General features: G+C 40.5%; 1 long non-coding RNA gene across 1 annotated transcript; it reads left to right on the top strand.

Moving 5' to 3' along the window:
* The first annotated feature begins 898 nt into the window (after positions 1-898).
* On the top strand, positions 899-15,784 carry LOC122823161. The gene is made up of 3 exons (XR_006369296.1): positions 899-1,011; positions 7,652-7,781; positions 15,723-15,784. It is a non-coding gene; the product is annotated as an uncharacterized LOC122823161 (long non-coding RNA).
* Positions 15,785-22,489: the final 6,705 nt, after the last annotated feature.

Here is a 22,489-nt window from a genome sequence, read left to right as displayed (position 1 = left end):
AGAAAGAAATTAAAAATAATGTACCCGGTCCTGACGCAGCAGAACACTGTGAATTCCAGAACATTGGATCCAATGTGACAACATATTTTCTTTTGTCTGATCACACACGCAATTAAAGTCCCAGTAAAATTTAGAATTAACTAATCTTATTATTTTTATTTTTTTTTTACATCAGTGCTAAACAACCTGGTGTCATACCAAAATGATCAAATGGTTACTATGGGAACTCAAAGATCACAAGATGACACTCATTTCTCAATTTTAGCCATGAGTTTTGGAGGTTTATTTTCTACAACCATTTCCATCCTGTTCACTCAAAATATGATTAAAGGGGGAAAATAAGAGGGAACAAATTTCTGCACGAGAGAATTTCTTGTTTCCCAGCAAAATGACTGGAGTAGGAGAAGTGACACGGTCAGAGTCCAGCTGCCAAAGATCTCTGCAATGCAGAACGTACCGGGCAATACCAGAACACTGTCCTTTAATATGATAATTCACTCAGAGCTGACGTCATTTTACTAAAAGGTCAGGGACAGCTGCGGCGGTTATTTCTGAGGACCTAAATTAGACTGAGGATTAATCGATGCTGGACCTTTATGCAGAGATTTTTCACGACATACAAAATCTGACTGACGGGTGTTATGAAGTGTTTGTTTGGAAATCCTGTTTGGTTTTCACTATTCACTTTGTGCATGAAGAAAAAAAAAAAAAACTTATTCGAAGACTAATCTCTCCGGAAATTGTGGGAAATCTAGAAATTTTCTTTAAGAACAGAACATTTCCAACCCTCTGCTAAACATAGAAGTTTGGTTCTCAATAGTCTTCAATAGATCAGCTTATCCAGACCGTCCTTCCTGAAGACAGGCGTGTCAGACGCGTTTCTGTTGAGCGACGCTGAAACAGCGCTTCCTGTTTGGATGCGTAGAGGTAAACCCACGGCTTCATCCGCGTGCCTCTTTGTGCTCGGCTTCTGGAGGGGGATCAGACGAAGTAGCAAACAGGTGTGAGCAGGTGCGCCGAAAAGGTTTGATCTCTGCCTCTGTGGCCTCATTCATCTCTCTCCGTCACATCCACCTGCGGCTCCTTGTCAACAACTCATTGTCATTCTGGAAACACGACTGTCCTCCGTGCTGTTTTCGTAGCGGAGCCGAGCTCTTAACGCTTATTATACGCACAGAAAGAAGGGGCTGCTCCACCTCAGACACTTCCTGGGAAAAATGGATTTTGTCGGCTAATCATGTGAATCTGAAACTTTATCCAACTTGTAAAATAAGTGTTCTTTGGAAATCCTCTTTGCTCTTGATTTAGATACATTTGTTGCGAAGAAATCGGCTTCAGAAGGGAAGTGTGAATCTCACTGGGCAAAACTAAAACAATAAGTGCTCACATTCACATCATTCATTCAGATTCTTTTGTGTTTAACGTGACATCAAAACATCCAATATGCAGGATGTCTGTTTTATGCAGGAGCTCTGAAGTTTGAACCTTGAGTAAAGCTTTTTTTTCTTCCTTTGCTAGTTTTTACCATCTCTGCTGTTCGCTGCTTCAACAAGTTTGTTTTTAATGACATCAGTTTGCTTTAGATGAAAATAATCTTTGACACGATGTTTTTACAGATGGAGAATTTTAGTGCAAAGAATAAATAAATAAATAAGAGCAGGTGAACTGCATGGCTTATCATGACCGTCCTTTCAATAGTATCTCTCACGAGAAAAGCAAGACGGCTTGTAGCCAACTAATTAATCGAATTAGTTTTGATTAATCGATTATTGAAACTCTTCCACCCGTACACTTTTTCTTTTCTGGGAGGGATGCTCTTAAATAACCAAGAAAACTGAACTGAAATAAACAGTCCAGTTTATTAAATCAATATAGGTAATAATAATGGATAGAACAATAAAAATGAAGCATACAAACTTAAAGAAATACATTTGTTAGAAGAACAATATACTGTGAGCAGTAATTAAGCCAAAACTGTACAGCGACATATTTATATTGAGGAGTTCAGCAAGTCTGTTAAGCATCCTTGATACGCAATTATTAATAAGAAAGTAGAAATTAATTAATCAATGAATCCATAAATGATCAAGCATACAGTAACGCCATGCCAAGTTGTTTTATTTTAGGCAACACAATGTTAAAAGGAATGAAATTATTGATTATTTGCATATTTGAATGTATTTCTAATATTGTAAGTAAGAACATTCTGACGTGGTTAAAATCTGCAGAATGTGCCAACTTAAAAAAAAAATCTAATTAATTGATAAATCGTCAGAATAATTGATTGCTAAAACATTAATCAAACGATTTGGATTAATAAAACTCTCTGCCTAACACAAAGACGTTATTATTAAGCTTCAGCCACGAATTCCACGTCCACCAAGCTGAGCTCCTCGTTAAAGTGGACCTGGACTTCTCACAGTACAGGAGAAACTTTGGAGACTGAATCATTTCATGTGGACATAAGACAGGCTGCATCGTCAACAGCCCAACTAACGCTGTGATTTAAGTACTGATGGTTTTCACAGACACCACGTCTAAAGACCACGTGTCTGTTCCTTCACTGAGAAACTCAGCAAGTTTTAAATGGCTCCTTTTTCTCAGAGGAATCATTGCCAGTTTTATCAGTTATGCATCTTTCCAGGTTTGTTGCCGTGAGCGGTCAGCGCTTTGCTGATGAGAGAAAACTAGAAGCCACTTTTATTGCATTTCGGGTGCATTTTGCTTTTTTTTTTTTTGTCATACCCCTTTATTCAGTCTGATACTAGTTTAACTTTTGGATTGTATTTTTGGGTGCAAGTTGCCAGTCATAGTTAATCTCTTATCTTATTGTCTCTTTTCATTCTTCTTTACTGACTTCACTAAACATGTTCCAAAGGTCTAAAATAACCGTGGAAAACTATTAATACTATTATAAAACAATTTAGCACAATTCAACCTCTCTTGCTTTGTCTGAAACTCCAGAGGACACAGGTGGAGGCCTCACCAGTTACAGGTGGTCAGTAGCATGGGAGTGCCACAGGGTTCTGTACTCTCCCCATTTCCTTTCATTCTGTTCACCTCAAACCTCCAGTATAAAACAGTCTAATCAGCTACACTCCGGTAATAAATTCACCTGAAGAGGCATTTGAATGAGAGGTATCCTCATAACCTGAGAGATCTGGACAACTTCAGCAAGTCCAGATGTGGACAGATGCCTGTCAACGAAAGCTGAAAGACAAAAAGCGGATTTTGCAGAATTATGCATTCAGGATGTTCCTGTTTTCACATTCCTCTTTCCACATTTCCACCATCAAGCGATTTGTAGATAAATGTCACATTAAAGGTGGAAAATGTTTCAAAAAAAGAAGACTCGAGATCAACTCTACCATGTGGGACAAAGTATGACATTACTGGGAACTCTGTCTTTTACTGGCACGTCTTTGATCACGTTCTTTCTTTCGTTGACGTGACCTGAGAGCTCCTTGACGATGCCATCGTCTCAAGTCAGAGTAAGAAAACTAAACCCTGCTGTGCTTCGTGGGTTATTTCACGTTTTGTTGTTTTTTTTTTTCTGTACGTGAGACATACGAAGTGAGCCTTCGAAAAAGCAAAGAAAAACAAGATGTGCTACTAAAGAGCGCTTCAGAGAGATTTTGTGCAGTAAATTATTGAGAAGTTGTTGAAAGAGCGACCGGGGCTCATAAACTATTGATTCGGTTGGTGATAAGCGCTGGCAAGTTTTCACACGTCTTTCATCACCGTCAGACACAGCAGCAGACACAGTTCTTAGTTCTGACCGTTCAGGTGGTCGCCTCCTTTCAGTTAAGGTCGTTTTGAAGATGCGTAGTGCCATAAGCTGCTGCTTTTTAATTAACAAATGACTAATACAACTTCTACAAGAGTTAGATATCATGTCATACTGAGTAGCAAACTTTAACTTATATAGAGACGCTGACGTGATGTTGAAATCACAAAAATAAATGTACCGGTATTTTGATAAAAAGCTGTTGTGCTCGAATGAGGAGAGTCTTCAGTCATATGGAGATGTATGCATTTCTCAAACCTGCAATGGAAATATTTTGTCACGTCACACAAGGTTTTTGACGTTAGCAGGATATAGACAAAGATTTGCGCACATTTGTAATGGAAACGCAGCTACTGAATTAATACTGTTTAGCGTGTCGCTACATTTAAAAGACTCTTTATGACTTTGAAAGTAACGTTAAAATTAATGTTAGGACTCAATCCAAACATGAATTATTTTTTTTAAATACTTTTTTATTTACAGTAACTTTGTTGGCGGGGGCGAGGTGGGGGGGTTTAACTAGTCTAGCAGCCGGTGTACAAGTCAACTCAGCTATCTTTACTTTTCCCACTCACACTCGCACACATAATGCAACGTGATTGGATTTGGGGAGAAGGGCGTGACTAATTTACCATACAAAGAAACCTGGAATGGAGTAGTGGAACGGAGTGGCAATGTAATCACAATGCACTGTAAGCTATGTAATGTGTTTTGAGGCAGTTGACCAAAATCCCGGACGATTTTGAAATTCCCCCCCGGACATTTTTTTAGGTCTGAAAAGTAGGACATGTCCGGGAAAAAGAGGACGTCTGGTCACTCTACAGTAACTCATAAAGTTACTGTGAGGTGAATGAGAATTAAGAAAAACACAGACTTAAAATAGTTTCTTAAATCAATGTGATGAGCCATTGAAATTTGTAACACTTAATAAATGTCATCACTTTACTTGAAATCGATTCGGGGTCATAAAAAAAAGAAAAATCCTCAAAGCGGATTCCCGGCTGTGTAGCTCCTCATCCCAGAGATCTAATAGAATGATAAGTATCAGAAATGAGGCCCACTTCTTAAGGCTTAGGCCTCAATCAGTCAGAAAAATGAAACATGGAAAGTGGGGGCTTTGCTTTGCTCCAAAGAGAGGTTGCACCTCTACATTTACAGACACACGATGTCAAAGCTCAGCGCCGCTAAAGACGGGTCGAGGATATAAATAGCTCCAGACCGTTGACGGAAATGACGTTGCGGTTTATGCAGCATTCCTAAATACCTCAGAGCGTCTCCTTTAGCGGACTAGTTTGGTTACAACGCAAAAGCTTGTGACAAGATCTTACCAGGTATTAGTGGAAATCTCTTTAAAATAAGACAAAACTAGCAAACGAGAAACTTGTTAGCAAGATATGCGAGATTGTTTTACATCAGTAATTCTTGAACGTTGACAAAATGCTAGTTTCACTGACAGTTTTTTTTTTTTTTTCACCTATAACAAGCATTTCATCCTCATGTTATTTTTAGTGTGTGGGAAATGTCAGTGAAACTAAAACTTTTTAAACTAAATATTCAAGAGTTATTCACTTAAAATGAGCTCCTAGATCTTACAGAACATTTCCTTGTGAGCTAATGTAGTCTTATTTAAAAAGCATTTCCTCCAGAAACTGGACAAAAATACTTTGTAAGATTTGGTGCTTTTACTTTCGCCATAGAAACGCAGACTGAGCATAGTGTCTGCGTCTGACTGATGGTTTGTTTCTGGTGGCTTTGCTGCTGGACGACTCCCTGCCTTCGTTCCAAGCTGCATGCTTTAAGGCAGACCTTTGGGAAATTTTAATTTTAACCTGTGCTGCATTATGTTTAAGATCAGATTGCTCTGTGTGTCGCTGAATCTAATTACTTTGTACGATTGCATTTGACTGTATATAAATTAGATGTGCTAATTTTTTAATTATATTGAGATTATTTGTGTTTTAACTTAGCATGGTAAAAATTTGATATTCATAATTAAACAATTTTTTTTGGGTCATCTTCTTTGACCTGTATAATCTCGCCAAATATCACAAAGGAGTATTTAAGAAAAGGTATTTGGGATTCTTTTCAAAATCTTAGACATCAACCATCAGGTGTAAAAACAGTTGTCATTTCATAAAGTGAAACTCATATGTATTAAGAACCTATCAAACAGACTGAAATATGTCAAGCCTGTCTTCCCTGTAAAGTTGATAATTATGGCTTCGAGGTGATGAAAACCCAGATTTACGTGTCCCTGAAAGTTTGAATGTTACAAAAAGCATAACCTCAACAAACTTTTTTTGATTTTTTTCCTGGACATTGGAAATTACTAAACACATCAGAAAGAACACAATGGAGATTTATCAACATTTATTGATCACATTCCTTTCCTTCCTCCCTACGTTACTTTATCCACATTATCCTCAAGAAGGTGATGGTTACCCACAACAAAGTAATCACTCTGCCTATTCCCCCAGAGACACCAAAGGTACCATTCAAGTGATTGGCCGAGTTGGAAAGGCAGGAATGATTTCTTAAAGCGGTTACATCAATTGATGACAATCATGAGAAATTTCCATTACTCTCTCTCTGTTCTCTCTTTGTCTCCACCCTTATTTTCTTCGTCCAAAGTGTAGCTGTTGGGGTTGTTCTTTCTGCCCTTCCTGCTGACAAAGACAGAGAAGTTGCAGTAATGCCTCCTGTCACACCACAGCACAGCCAACTCTGTCCTCTGTGTCTTTCTTCAAGGTAGTTTCTTCCAGAGATGTGAACCCACTACAGCCTTTAACCCGTCTGTTGAAGAGACCAGAGATCTCCCGTAACTGCTTTTCCTTAACGTTTTCCTGTTACAGAGGTTGACAGACCTGGTTACAAGCTTACATACAATAGTCATTATTAGCATGTTATGTCAATTTGGAGCTTTTAAAAATGCACATATCACTTTTTTCCTGTACTGACAATGAACCACTAGCATATGCATACAGTATCACTTAAATTTCCACAAAGTTCCACACTTTTTCTCTCAATCGACCAGCTTCTGACATAATTCTGGCTCAATATTTTACTGCTCTTACAGTCAAGATTTGAAAAGCTAAACTAAAGCAATAAACTTGCCACCTAAGATCCAACTTTTAAAACAGCCTATACACCTCCAGTAGAGTTGGGGGTAACGTCATGATGGCGTTTGCTCCCCAATATTCTCTGAACCAACATCTGAGCTGTTTCACAGAGCAGCTGCGTTTGTACGGAGGTTAGATGTCACACAGATGGACTCTGCTTAATCACTGGCAGTCATCTGGCAACTTCTGAAGGCAATTGGTTGCTCTCAGAGAAAAGGGAAAAGGCAATACTTTTGCACACTGCACTTTTCAACTTTGTATTTGTAAAAAAAATAAAATTGAATCTTGTACAATTTTCTGTCTACTTCACAATTGTTCACAACTAGATGTTAGCTAGCTTAAGATGTTAGCTGGCTAACATTTAGTTATATGTTAGCTAGCTAACATTTAGTTAAATATTAGCCAGCTAGCATATGTGTTAGGTACTTTTTGTTAGCTAGCTAGCATGTAAATATAGCTAACTAATATTTAGTTACCTAGCTAACATATAAATGTAGCTAACTAGCTAGCTAACAAACATTTAGTTATATAGAAACACTAACACAATGCTAACTAAATGTCTTTCCCTTTAAATTCCAATGAAATGAATGGCTTACTAAAAATGTCAGCTTAATGTAAAATCAACTGCTAAATGATATTGATTCATGTATTGATTCAGAGCAGATTTTTGCTGTTTTGTTTATTCATTACAACAAACTGCAGTGATGGCAGAATAATCAGTTTCTCTGTTCTCATTTTGGATCAGAACCCAACACGCTAGCGTGACCTGCGACCTTGCGACTGCGTGGAGCCCAGCAGCAGTGGGAGATCCCGGGTGTCAAGGAGACAGAAGTTGAGCAACAATTGGAGGCGACAGCTCATTCATCATGGCCAAGGTATCCGTTCCACTGAGTAGAGCACATTCTCCACCCTACACTGCATCTGGCTTGCTTAATTAAAAACGGGAGCGCAGTAAACAACTTCAATAATTTATTCTCCCTTATTTTTTTTTCTTTCTTCGAGGGCTACATCATTAAAAAGCATACTTTTGATGGGTTTTTTTTACCCCCGTGAATGAAGCGTCGAACTGATTTAGAGGACATGCTTTATGATTTGCTTTCTTCTGCTGTTTTGTTTTTCATCGCTGTGTGTGGTGCTGTTAGGTGTGTTTGGCTGAGATTCTGCCCTACTGCTCCTAATAGAAGGACGAAACTGAGCGGCTAAGAAAGTTTACGCTCACACCTGGAGCTGGCTGCTTAAGGACGAAACTACGCGACTTAAACGCAGCGCAGCAAATATTCAAACAAACGCATGTGAGATAAAATCGAAAAGACAAACTATTTTTATTACTTATAGCTGATTCATATAACAAGGATCTATTTTTATTAGAATAACACTACTACTGTGATATAATGTGTAGACTGTAAGTTTACATGTACTTATCAGCAGGTCACATTAATCTCAGTCTGTTTTTTTTGTCATACATACAGCAAACTATGTGGAAGGTCACTAGTTGGAATTGATTAGGGCTTTTCTCTTATCTAATTGCCTCAAAATTATACACCAGATTCAGATACAGAGCCAAATTATCAGTGGAAGAAGTCCAGCACGACACATCGTATGTTAAATAAGCCAATTGATGTGTGTTTAGACTGTATGCACTTCTTCTTGTAAAGTTACACAGTAAAACAAATTAACAGCAGTATTTTGGTTAGCTTGTCATAGAGATTAAAAATATTTAGTTACGAAGTAAATATTTATTTTCCAAAGCAAATACTTAGCTCAGACCTAAATATCTGACTTACTAACCAGTATTTATTTTGCTAGCTAAATATTTAGCTAACTAAATAATTAGCTAACTAAATGTTTAGCTTACCAACTAAATATTTGGCTTGCTTAGTAAATAGTTAGGTTGCTAGCTATATATTTAGCATGCTAACCAAATATTTGAGTTGCTAGCAAAATATTTGGGTTGCTTACTAAATATTTACGTTGCTGGCTAAATATTTAGCTTAGTAACTAAATATTTCGGTCACATCTGAGGATATTGGCAGCTATTTTTTTAAACAGCTTAATATTCTATCTTGAAGGTTCAGACAGTCAGGAAAACACCAAACACAAAGCCCGAGGTTTTCTGTATTACAAGTAGGAGGTCCCAGCTTTTGTGGATAATTATGTTTTGCTGATAAAATTACCACAAACTTCAGTTTGTAACTGGAACATAAACCCTAACAGAACTGTATCTGTAATTGCCCTGAAAGGTGATTCTGTGTGGTTGTGTTTAACAGGAGTTAATTTTTTTAAAGAAATTCTAAGAATCCCAGTTTCATTTCAAGGAGCTCTGTTTCATTTTTAATGGTTTTAGAGAGAAAGTGGTGGATTTCAGACTTAATCTTTGTTAGATGGATGAAACGTGTCCAACCAGCTCTGTGTCATGTTTCATGTTGTTAGAGACAGACGCTTCATAACAATACATTTCAACAGCCGCCACATCTTTGTGAAAACTACCAAAACTACTTCTTGATTCCAAATGACCCTCGATGCGCTCTGTCTCGCTCTGTGCCTTGTCTGGTTACCGCCTTTTTCTTGGCTCCTTGAAAGCACCTCCACCTCTTGCCCTCTCCCAGGTTTCAGATCAATTGTTTGTCCCTGGTTCCAATTTCTTTTGGGCGTTTTTCTATAGCTGTCTGCTCTCCGGCCTTTCTGTATTGTGTCTCTCCCCGGACCTGAAGAGGAGCAGACTAAGCCAGCCAAGGCTTCCTAATCTTAGGTAATGGAGGAAATTGAGTTTCATCCCGTTTCCCTCCATCACCCTGAGTTTTATACTCCCAGGTAAGCCTATCTCACATTTGACCGAAATGCTCTTTCTAAAAAAAGAGAAAAAAGATGTAATTAAGTCCTATAATCCATTCCGCGTTCAGCTTGCACCTCAAAGCATTTTCAGCTTTCCACTTTTCAGAAATATTTTTTTTTCTCATCCAGATTAACTTTATTCATTCTCTATCTTTTAAAATATCATTTAACTCCATGATAAACATCTGGATCTAAATCATTTTTTGACCTGATTTTTTTTGTTGTTGTTTTTACCAGTTCTACAGGGTGGGCCATAAGTTTCCATACATAGAAAAAATAAACATTTTCTATTGGACAACCATTTTTATTTTGTGTGTAATCGTTGCATGTCTCGGACCACTTCATGGTCAATTTGCAACATTTCCAGTTTTCTGAAACTTTCAAATAAGTTTTGCCACAGTGTCGTGTGTGTGTGTGCGTGTGCGTGTGTGTGTGTGTGTGAGACACGCTCGTTCCATGTTTTCTGTTAAAGTTTCGTGCAACCATGCGACTGCTTCCCGATGCAGCCATCAGTATAATTTAAATTCTTTGCTCTTTTTTGTCAAACTGTGCATCTTCTTGGGTATCTGAAATACAAAAGAAATATACATTTTACATTCTCCTTATTTCAGGACTTATTTCCTGTTGAACTTCCTGGTTTAATGAAAACTATCTTAAATCTTAACCTGGAAGGAACAAGAATAAATGTGGCTGCTTGCTTCCTTGTGTCTCTCAGTATGCTGGTTCCATCAATCCATAACATCCAGTCCATTGTGCAATCTCTCTAGATCATCTCTTCATCCAACCCCGGCAGTTTAGGTCTAGTTACTGCGTTTGCCTTTTTTTTTTGTGTCTGGCGAATCTTTTTCTATGCTAATTTCAACATGTGTGTCAGATCATCATCCTGCTAAACAATTGTGTTTTTCAACACAGTCCGCTCCAGTTTCCATTTGCAACAATAAAGTCTAAATAATACAAGAATTACTTTGCGGTCGGATAAGACAAAGGAAAAAGTCGTAATATTAGCAGAACGAAGTGGTGATTTTATAACAATAAGTTAAAACGAAGAATGTTGAGCATCTTGTGAAATCTTTGGTAATAGTTTTACAAATAGGGACTCACTTAATCTTTTAGCACGTCGGCATCAAATTATCATCAGTCGCAGGTCGATAAAAGGATTGTGCAAACAACGGAGTCTATTTCAAGGAAAGAACCACACGCACAAGACAACTGTGTCGAAATTTGCAGCTTTTCTTTAGTAATTTTATGACTTTATTCTCCTACCCACCCCCCCCAAAAAAAACAAATCTCTAATACTCCGTTGTATTTTTACCTACTGAGTATATGCCCAAACTTAATGGTTGGACTTTTCAACTTATTTCCTCCTTCTGTGATAAAATATGAGTTTATTTCAGGATCTTTACACATCTGCACCAGTGGTGCCAACAAAATAATCCATAATGTAATGAAAAGAAACCCAAAAATCTAATTGCGTTTGGGTGTGTGTGTTGTGTGAGTTTAAAACCATTTAATTGACCACTGGGCGTGATGCAGCTGTGTGCCTCAGACTGTGAAAGGCTTTTCCTGCTGTGCTGCGTTTGGACGTGGATTCCCTGGAGACAGACATGTTGTGTCTCAGTGGGACCCTCCTCGTTATGCAGAGAGAGAGAAAAAAAAACCCGCAACAAAATAACTGTGTTCTGACGGCCGCAGCTTCCATTTAAGATTTAATTCAGTTTCAATTAAACAGAACATCTCTGAGATCTACTTGACTCAATTTTGGCGATACGTTTTGAGGCTCTGGATTAAACTTGCTGCTTGAAATCTCTTAAAAGTGCTTTGAGAGGGACAGCCCGGACCGCAGTCGCAGCATGCGAGGCCGACCGTCTGAGAAATGCTAAAGACAAACTAGCGGGCTGTTAGCGTCTAAGTACCAACCTCAGACAGGCAGAGCTGTTCTGTAATTGGGTAGATCGTTAAAGTCTGTCCTCCAAGCCCTCTGGGTGTTAAAAAGCCCTCTGAACGGCTGGAAGCTGCCATCATCCAGACCACTACCCACCGACGCTGAAAAAACCTACACCCATGACTTTGCTGCAATTAGTGCCCATCAACCTGTAAGCAAACTGTTGTGATGAATAGCGTTTTTAACAATTTGTATTCAGAGGAAAGTACATTCAAATCTCACTCATTTTAATACAAATTGAAGCAGTCTAAATGGACAGAGACTACAGCGAGAGCGAGCATCAAACAGAATACAAATGTAACGTGACGACATTGAGAATAAGCTTTAAAATGTTCTGGCCCCGTGTTCTTGATCTGTTGCTGTAAAAGCTTGCCTGTTTTGCGTACATGTTTAGTTCTCTCAAATCAGAGTTATTCATTTATAAAGACAAAACATCTCCATCACATTTCAAGGTCACTTGATGATTATGTGTTATTAAAAGATTTGAAGATAAATACGTGAATACCAACTGTAAACAAATCAAAAATGCAAACATTTTAAAAGACTAAGCAATGCTAAGCCTGGTGGCCCGCCAGGCTTATGTTACACTGGGAGAAACCCTGCGATTTAGTTGATCATTTTAGTTGCATTTCTCACAGCAACTAACATTTAGTGAAAAACTTTTTGCCGTCCACATGAAACACATCCACACAGCATGACAGTTCCACCACCGTGCTTCATTGGTAAGATCATTTCTTAGTGTTTCCTGATTAATGCGACTTTGGGCTTCCCAAAAATAATTGAGCTGTCTCACCCTCATTAAGACAATGACTACTTTTCCTTAACTTTTTTGCGATTACCAACTTGTAAATTTAATAGGTAGACAGATCTACAATGCTTTTCAATGCAATGGAAGACCATATTACATTTCCTAAACATGATCTCCGAAGGAAAACTCAACATAAATAGCATGGGGCCCAAAATGGATCCCTGTGGAACACCACAAGGAAGAACTCTTCTGATCATCATGAAAACTTGTCTGTTTTGATAGAAATGACTCAGATTAGCATAGTGGCTAATCTATGCTAATGCATAATTAGCATAGATTATGGATTATGCTATCACTAAATTATTAAACCAGTCTCTGTTTAATAATTTAGTGATATTAAACAAATATTTAATACAAAGTATCCGTTATGACAATAAGATACTGTAGGTGTGAAAATACGACAGCGATTCATTTGAGTTTAGGAACATTTTAGACATTAACTCAAATTAATCAACACGTATCTAATATAAAACATTTGACTTTTTTTGTGTTGTACTGCATGGCTGGACTGGCTATGTAATGTAACACATAGCCAGTCCAGCAGTAAACAACAGTTTCATCTTTTATCCACTGTTTTCGTTTTTCTCCCTGCAGCTCGTCTCATGAATGACACGTCTCCTCCCGCTCCATCTTTAGCAGGCACCTGACAAACTCAGTGAAAGGCAGCTGGCAGCAATGTATTGAAGAACGTGAAAGTGAATAATTTATCTGAGCATATGGACTCATGGGTCTCATTCATCTCTGCCCCCCTTCCCCATATCCTCTTCATCTCGGCCCCATCGCTCTTTCGCCTTCCACCGATGCATCCATCAGAACATACTCTCCTCTCTCTTGAGGACCAAGCATGTCGAAGCCCTACTGCTTTTCCTTAGATGTGTCCTTTTTTTTCTCTCCCTTCCTTTTGCTTTTTGTCTTGAGTCAGAATTTGTTTAAACATTCGGAATAGGCGAAACCCAAAAACTAGAGGACTTCTCTCGTTTAAAATGATTTTACTTTCACTGGGATTTGTAGATTGGAGAGATTAATCAGTATAGCAAAATTTTAAATCTTAAACATGGTAAAAAAAAATAAAAAGTTGTCACTACAGTATGTGAGACACTGAATTTAATAATCGATGTTAGTGTTGTAGTCAACACAACCTAAACCGACCGAGACAAGACCAAGACTTTTAGGGTCAAGACCAAGGCCTCCTTCCTGTGTCTTGAAGCGCTGTGTGCGAGAGAAAGGCAGAGGCCATCAGTGACAGCGGCGACAGAAACACGCAATTAGTAAGTCGCCTTATTGCTGGACAAAAGGCTGGTAATTTAGTGATATTTTTACAGTTGTGGTCTTCAAGACCGGTCTCAAGTACTACAACGCTAGTAGAAATTGTACTGTAAAGGTGAAGCAGAGTGTGTGTCCTTCATCTGGTTAATGTAAAATCAGCTTAGTGGTATTTTTTAAAAAGTAAAAGAAAGAACCTTCCCCTAATAAATGTCCTCAGGTCGTCTATGAGGGATGCAGTTCTATCTGATCAACTCCTTTGTTTGGAGCCTAATTTAGCTGTTGTCAAGACTAGAGGTTAGTCGAACTGAGCATTTATAGGTTGGAAGGCTGAAGTAAATAACAGAAATTGAAGAGTGAGGCAGCAGGCAGAGAGAGAGAAGTTTCAGGGGAGAAAACCGCAGCGTATTCACAACATAGCGAGTTATGGAGGCTTGCGTTCAATCCCCGTGGCCGGCTTGATTAGAGCGAGCCGTCATTCGTCATCGATCACTGGTTGTCATGGTGGATATGTGGCAGCCTTGAGCCCATCAGCTCTGTTTCATACGACAACGTGCTGGGATCCTAATGGAATCATTCAGAGGAGTAGGGAGTTGAGAAGGAGAGAGATGTGGAGAGAGAGAGAGAGTCTCATGAACAGAAAATGGTCGATGGACCGCTTGACCCCTCTGGCGAAAAGCCTGATAGTAAGATCTGTGTGTGACATCGCCACATAGCATCCAACATAATATCAAATGTTATGGGGCACATGGTGAGTTGAGTACTATGCAGTCACCGGTGAAGAAATGCAACTGTTCCAGGCATCCTCATACTTTCCTAGAGCCTTACCTAGAAGCTTACAGGGATTGCTCAGATGCATTTGAAGAGATGTTAAGCCAATTAACACCTAAAACAAGAAAGGCTTAGTAAGTCTCTTTGTTCCTCTCCACAGCCACTTGGCCCAACTCCTCCCAGGGAATCCTAAGGCATTCCAAGTTCAGTGGAGAAACACGGTCCCCCCAATGGGTGGATCTCCTCCTCCATCCAGAAGACATCCAATAGACATCCGAAAGGCTCCCAAGTACTTGTGAGCTGCGTAGTCTCTGCATGCACTGTCTGCAAACGGCTGGGATTTCATAGTCAAGCGTACCAATTGCCAACATTTCTCGTGACAAACCCCTTCATTTTCCACAGTGGTAATGAACACTTAACAAGTTTGATGAACTAGTTTGGTGCCTCGCCCGGCTGTTTTCTCCATCACGGTAGCCTCCAGTCAGTGCTGACCAGAAAATGGACGTACAGTGTGACTGTTCGATGTGAACTTTGTTTCCTGCTGAGCAGTTAACTGTGCAACACCAAGTACAGTCATAAAAATTTACCCTAGCGCAGGCATGTCCGGCGGACGTCCTCTTCAGGTCCGCATAGCCCTCCACCAGGTATGTTGGGCCTCCACCTTAGTCATGGTATCGTTGGCTGCACTGCTACGTTTCATGCAGGTGTGGGTTCTCTCCAGGTACTCCGGCTTCCTCTCATAATCCCAAAAAATTGGGTAAATGGGTCTCTCTTGACGGGCTGCACAGTGGCGCAGTTGGTAGAGCTGTTGCCTTGCAGCAAGAAGGTCCTGGGTTCGATTGCCAGCCCGGGGTCTTTCTACATGGAGTTTGCATGTTCTCCCTGTGCATGGTGGGTTCTCTCCGGGTTCTCCGGCTTCCTCCCACAGTCCAAAAACATGACTGTCAGGTTAATTGGTGTCTCTAAATTCTCCCTAGGTGTGAGTGTGTGTGTGAATGGTTGTTTGTCTTGTATGTCTCTGTGTTGCCCTGCGACAGGCTGGTGACCTGTCCAGGGTGAACCCGCCTCTCGCCCCGAACGTAGCTGGAGTGGAACCAGCAACCCTCCTGACCCCATTAGGGACAAGGGTGAATAGAAGATGGATGGATGGATGGTCTCTCTTGACATTGCCCTAATGCGTCTTTGTTTGCTTTGTAACAGATTAGTGACGTTTCCCAGTGGCAGCTCAAGTTGGGCCTCTTGCGACCAAAGAGTGTATGGACAATGGATGGATTGGATTTCTTATGTAAAAGTAAGTGAACTGTGAGGAAAGTAGATATTCTCTAGTTTTGTCTCTACCCTAACCCAAGACACTAATATTTTTGTCCACTGTTTTGTTTAAAATTCTCAATTTGAGCCAGAATGTCTCAACAGCCTCTGTAAGCAGAGTTTTAACAAAACAACCTAAGCTTTGGAGCTTAACGCCCGGCTTTTACCAAGTTTCACTGATGTTTGATTTTTTTTCTTTTAAATAGATTTTCTGATGTAACCCAACCTTCTCCATACATCCAGAGGACTCTGAAGACGTGAAATTGCACAAATCAAAATTCTGTTGCTTTAAAGTGAAATAAAATTCTGTGAAGATTCCTGCTAAAGCTCTAGCTTGGGATTCAGGACACAATGCTCTAACGTGTATATGTGTTTTTAATTCACATGACTTAATGCAGCAATTTAATACCTTAAAGTTGTTTTAGTTTAATGCAACATGTAATATTGTGCAAATATTCAAGGTGTGTAAATATTTTTGCGAGGTGCTGTAAGTATAATCAAAACTCCAATAACAGTAATGTGCTCTTCTCTTGTCCTCAATTATTTTCTTTGTGCAAGAATGTGAATCCTTCCCCTTCGTTGGCGTTGGTTGCTGTGACACAGGCACAGCAACCCCAGAGAAAGATGCTGGAGGGACCGAGATTGGAGCGGAAAAACAGGGGGAGTTTGACAGAATGACTCAAAGCGGTAGGATGAGATGGTGGAAGCTTGGAAATTCAACCCCTGACAGTGAGACAAATTGTTCCATTAGCAACTTGCTGTCCTTTCAATTTCTCAGCTTGTTGATTAATAGCTAAAGAGCACTGTTTGTCACAACGGGAGTCGAGCTTGGCACGTGGCCCCGGCCGCTCCTCAGCCCAGACCCCTTCGTAATGAGCCTTTGCTCTCGGCTCCCTACGCAGGAAAGCAGAAAAACGCCCCTCACTCACCCCTCCGCCCGGAAATTAGAAAGGTGAACTCTTGTTAATGGAAAAATAAATAAATAAATGAGACGGTGCAATTTTCCTCCACCGCAAATGAAAATCAGCTTGGTGTCGCTCGCTCTAATGTCATTCAGAAAGATGTCGCTTTTCCAATCCCCATCACCTTCCCGCTTGGTTTTGCCCGTTCGCCTCCACTCGGCTCATCAACGGCTCATAGTTAGTAGATGGGTGAATACACAGAGCTGCAGATTTCACCTCTGAGGATGATATAAGGGAGCACCAGCAGAAATCAATTGGCTCTGCCTTGGACGTCCAGTAAATGCCTCGGTGTCGGGCTGGAATGCTAATGTTGTTCCAGCGCTGATCGATGCCCTGTGGAGACAGTCAGTCAGCATGTACCGGCTCACTTAGCCTCTTTGTTTTTTAACTGCTCTTGTTCTCAGTGAGGCACCTTATGAAGTTTGAGTGGAATAAATCTCGGTCAGAGATCAAATCTTTTGTTGTTATTTCCATAAAACTCGTTTTGTATTTTGACGGGGCAATAAAACTCAGATGTCACCAATAACCAGACTTGGTGCAGTCAAAGATAATGCCTGTACCTTATGTGATGGTGTGTGGATGTGCAATTTTTTAAATTCATTTCTTTTTAACCCTTTGGGATCCATGCTATAAATGGTCATTTTTGACAAATTTTCATCCTACCTCTATATTTCTCAATAGAAATCACTAACATTGCCTTATGTGGTTTCATTTTTCTCAGCAAAACCTGAACTTTATGAATTTGCACTTTTTTTGTTTTTAAGAAACTGCGATTACATGGTAGGTTTTATAAAAAACTAAAAATCCGAGTTGGAAAAATTTACAGTTTTTTTTCACAGTGAAACCACCAAATATTCACGAATGTTTTTTTATAACTTAGAATGCCAAGGTATATTGGACATTTTTGAAACAAACAAAGTTTTAAAAAATTATTAGCGTGAAAATGAAGGCCATTCCTCATTCGTTTTGGATCTCTTACCTATTTTATTGGTCGATGTAATCTTTTTAATTTTGTTGTTTATGTGACAGTGACAATAAAGTCCTTATTCTACTATATATTGGTAATTTCTTGTTTATTACATGACTTATTTCCTGACACTTCAACCTTGATGGAAACTTTTGTGGAGTTGTTGCATGTGCGAATTGTGCGACATCGAGGAAAACGACCTGAAATGAACCTTTCAGCAGAATACTCACCTACACAGTCGAAATGAGGAATATCCTACGTTGATTGAAAACCACATAAACATTCAGGATCGGTGTGCCAAAAAAACCCCAAAAAACAATAACAACATGTCCCTTTGCAGAAGAGACAACAAGTTTTCTCCCTTAAATTGTGGTACTCATGACAGCTGGGTAGCACACATTCATAAAATTAATGAATCTATAACTCACTGTAACTCATCAGGGGGAGAGTGATTACTAATCACCGTCGAGGAAACGTGTCGATGGGAGTCTAAGAATAGCTCGCCGCTTCCTGTGTCCAGTGTCACTTTGAAGCATTAGTCTCTGCTCCCAATTCACAGAAAACATGGAGCGCACGCTGACAGAATAATCCGTCACATCGGAGAGCCGCACAATACGTGGACTGCGTGACCCCGCGTCGCTCTGACAACCCGCCCCGGCGACGGAACGAACCCCGACGGCGATCCGTGTTTCGGATGTTCCCGTCATGTTGCTGATTTTACAGTCTCCCTCAACAGATAAAGTCTTTTTTTTTTTTTCCAGCAGCGATTGCCCTCCCTGAATTCTCCCACTAAATAGAATAAACTTTCCAGCTACGCTGCGGGCCTGTCCCCTGTAGATAAACTGCTCCGACTCACCTGAAATGAAAATCTCCCTCGCTCACATCGGTCGCCTTCCCGGGACGTTTCAGTGGCTTTTCGAAAGCCTTTTAAATAGAGATTAAAAACGGCAGAAGTTCTCCCAAGCGCAGGCAGTTCCAGTCACAGCGCTGGCGCGACATAAGCTGAACGAGCGAGGCTGGCAATCAACTCAACCAGGTGGGTTCCTCCCATTTTGATGGCCAGAAAATGGGTTCTAAAGCGCTGCAATGAAATACGGATAAAAAAGTTAAAAGGAAGACACTTTTCCGAAGATTCAGCAAAGTAAGAGAGTCAAAGAAAACTCTGAGTAAAGAGATTCAGTTACCGAGGCGTCTGGCCTGTGTTAATCATCATATTAACACGGACAGATGGCACACCCATTATGGGTAACGTCTGGGGAGATGGAAGCCGTTACCCGCTAAGCAACACTGACACTGTGAGGCGATCAAATTCAGTTTGGTGAAAGGAAAATGTTGCCGTTTGAAATTAAAATATTCAAACTGTAAGGGTGTGAGGTGTTGTGGGCAGAGTCGAGAAATGCAGGAGAACGAAGAAACTGACATTTTAGTCAACAGAATGGACAGCAGGAGGATCTGACACTGTGTTACTGAACTGAAGGAGGATCTATATACTGGGGATGTGATAACCGGACGCAACACAAGTGAGCAAATGAGCAGATGGAGAGCAGGCGAATAAGAGCAAATGACTGCGGCACTGAGGTCAAAGTATCAATAGTGACCAAGAACAGAGGAATAAAATAAAGCATACAAATGGAACAACACGACGAAAATAAAACTAAACTCACAGGTCGATGTCCTCCTCCATCCTGCTCCTCCATCCTGCTCCTCCATCCTGCTCCTCCAGACTAGCGGCAGCAGCAACCAAACGCTTCTAAAAAAAATAGTTGACTGTCGGAAACAACAGGAGCTTCTTAAAGGGGCAGAGATCTAATTTCAAGGCGTTCATTTTCAAAGTCAAATTTCTTTTAAGTTGTGTTTGATATATAGAGCAATTTTAGAACAACTGAAAGTAACATAGTTACTTTATTGTGTGTAAAATGACACTGTATGCCTGAAAGACACATAATACTGCCCCTTTTAACGCAGTTTCTAGCAAATAGCAAATTGTCTTAAGAGCTTTAGACTATATAGAGAATAAAAGTAAATTAATTATTTGCTTGATTTTTAGATAAATCAAGAAAGACTAAATATAAAGGCAACCTGATGTAAGCTACATATTATTTGGGGTATCATCGTCCATTACTGCCCACTTTAGGGTTAATAGGGTTAATGCTAAATCATGGGATCCAGGGTTGCATTCAGAAGTTGCATTTGGACACTCTGTGCCATAGAGAGTGTAGACTCTTTCCTTCTCTCAGAAACTCCCAGAAGGTTGCCAGTATTTCCGAATCCAAAGTGTTTCCCGTGACAGAAAGAGGTTACCTGGTTACCTTCCTATCATCTGACGGACTCAGTGCCTGCAGCCTGAACAAACAGCTGTCATGTCCCGGCATTGGTGCAGAGACGACCCAATGCCGTGACGTCATTCCAGACCGTATGCTGAGACTGAAAATTCTAACGTTCAAGTCTTCTTCCTGCAGTAAAAACTTCTGCTTCAAAGATTTATGTAGCCATGGTGAAGTGGTAGTACTTACGGAAGTGGAACCATGGTTCTGAAAAAGATCCATTGACAAGATTCCTGTCGCATGGGGATTTATTGGTGCATCGGTACCTATCAACAAACTGGGCTGTCAAAGCGCCTCCTTTTCTTAGCACCACTACAGTTAACAAATGAGCTTTTTCTAAACACTTTGACAACTAATGATATTTGTACTGAATTAATTAAACTCTAGTTTGTTTGCCTAGAAAGTCTGGTTCATTTTGGAAGGTGTGAATGTGCAATCAAACTCTGATGTGGACCAAAAATGTGAATTCGGGTCCTCCTATAAACCTATGTCTTGTTTCGTTTGAAGTGAGCTCATCTGTGGTTCAGACAGATGTACGGAAGGAAAGTGGACCTGAAACCGCTCCAAAAGCAGGAAGCTGACTGTAGCACAGGGCATTCTGGGTAAATACAACCAAAAGTTGTCTAGTGTTGCGAGTCTAGTGTTGGAGGGAAGAATGGCTTGGGATCTTTTACCAAAGACATAAGAGAAATCTACAACTGCTAAAATCTGGTGCCGCTTCATTTTGGATTACATGTTGTGAAGAAAAGTTGCGGCCGTGTCTTCTTCAGAGGTTTTTGTCTTGTTTTCCTTCATTGGTTCACCACAGGCGAGGTTCTTTACAGGTTCTTTAGAGGCTTTGGCTCATTTGACAGTAGCAATTTTGGTCCTCAGTTGATCCAAGTCTACCGGACCATCAGCTGTGAAAACACACTATCGATATCAGACTTTTCTACATTTTCAGTAATACATCCCAAAATAACTTTTAAGAAATGACACATAAAAAACAAATTGACTTGGAATAAGTATGGAAGCGCTGCACTGGGCCCTATAACTGGGAGCCCGGAGTCTGACCCGGCTTTGGGGTCAGACTCCGGGGTCAGCCTTAATTCAGCTCCTCGGAGTCCCGCTTTACTCTGCGTGTCCAACTGTCTCGACTTCATTAATCCACCATCATGTTTCACGTTTGCCGCCGCCTGCCGGAAGACGGCGGTGTCAGCGGCGAATCGGCCTCCGCGCCGCTCTCACCAGGTTAACGGACTTAACGGGAGAAGTCGGTAGATTTAAACTCCTCATCCATCCGACGAGAGGAGACCAGCAGCCTGGTCACTGGGGGAGGAAGATGTTTAGCAGGATTAAGCGACTGATTAAGACTTTGACTTTAATTTAACCACTGATTAATTTTTTCCCAAATATCCGTTCTCTATACCCGCAGGGTTTTTGTTCTTTCTTTGTGGCGATTTTAATTAGATTTTAAATTGACTGATGCAGCAATGTCTGGCCCTGCGACAGACTGGCGACCTGTCCAGGGTGAACCCCGCCTCTCGCCCAGAACGTAGCTGGAGATGGGAACCAGCAACCCTCCCGACCCCAGTAGGGACAAGGGTAAACAGAAAATGGATGGATGGATGGATGGATGGATGGATGGATGGACAGCAATGTCTGGTTTTCTTTTAGCTGAACATGCAGGCAACTTGTAGCGCTTCCAGATATAAACTGATCAAGTCCTTTGAGAACGCCGTGCCAGTCTAATTGCACCTCACCCTTAAAGCCACTCTGTGTGAAAGCCGTGTGGATTAGTGTGCTGTCACTTCCTGTCTGAAAAGCCTTCCTTCGTGGTTAAGGGGATTAGGAACCGGCAGACCCTAAGAACAATTGTATATTAATAAATACATGTCGCTACGGCTCCAGCTCCATCAGGGTCCGGCGTGCTAACCGAAACATAACCGTGTGCAAGCGAAGTGAGGCAGGTTGCAGGAGATGCGTCGCGCGGCTCAGCATTAATCCGACCCCGGACACCTAAGAAGCGAAGCGTCTCTCGGCTCTCTGCACACGCATCCTAATGAGCATCCCAACGTCGCCGATAGCTGAACAGAAAGCACCAAAAGCTGCTGCTGGATCCACATTAAGTATGCATCAGAAGGTTTTTTTTTTCAGTTCTTTAGGGATGACTTTCCCTTTGAGTTAAGCTCTTTGCATTTTGACAACTTCTTCTGGCTTTTTCGGGAGGCTAATCTTAATCTGTTTGTGGATCAGTTGGGGTTAATTCTGTCGTTACGTTGGTGGGTTTCTTGGTGATGTTCTGCTAATATTGGACTACTTCATTCATTAAAATATTACACGTTTAGTTTACTGTTGAACACATGAAAAAAACCTTAAACTAAACTCAATGAAATTGTTTATTTTTATTTAAAAGTCAAGTGTTGT

The sequence above is a fragment of the Gambusia affinis genome, linkage group LG20 (assembly GCF_019740435.1).
Source record: "Gambusia affinis linkage group LG20, SWU_Gaff_1.0, whole genome shotgun sequence".
NCBI lineage: Eukaryota > Metazoa > Chordata > Actinopteri > Cyprinodontiformes > Poeciliidae > Gambusia > Gambusia affinis.
Note: the sequence above shows the minus strand (reverse complement) of the source record. Positions and strands in the feature narration are given on the sequence as shown.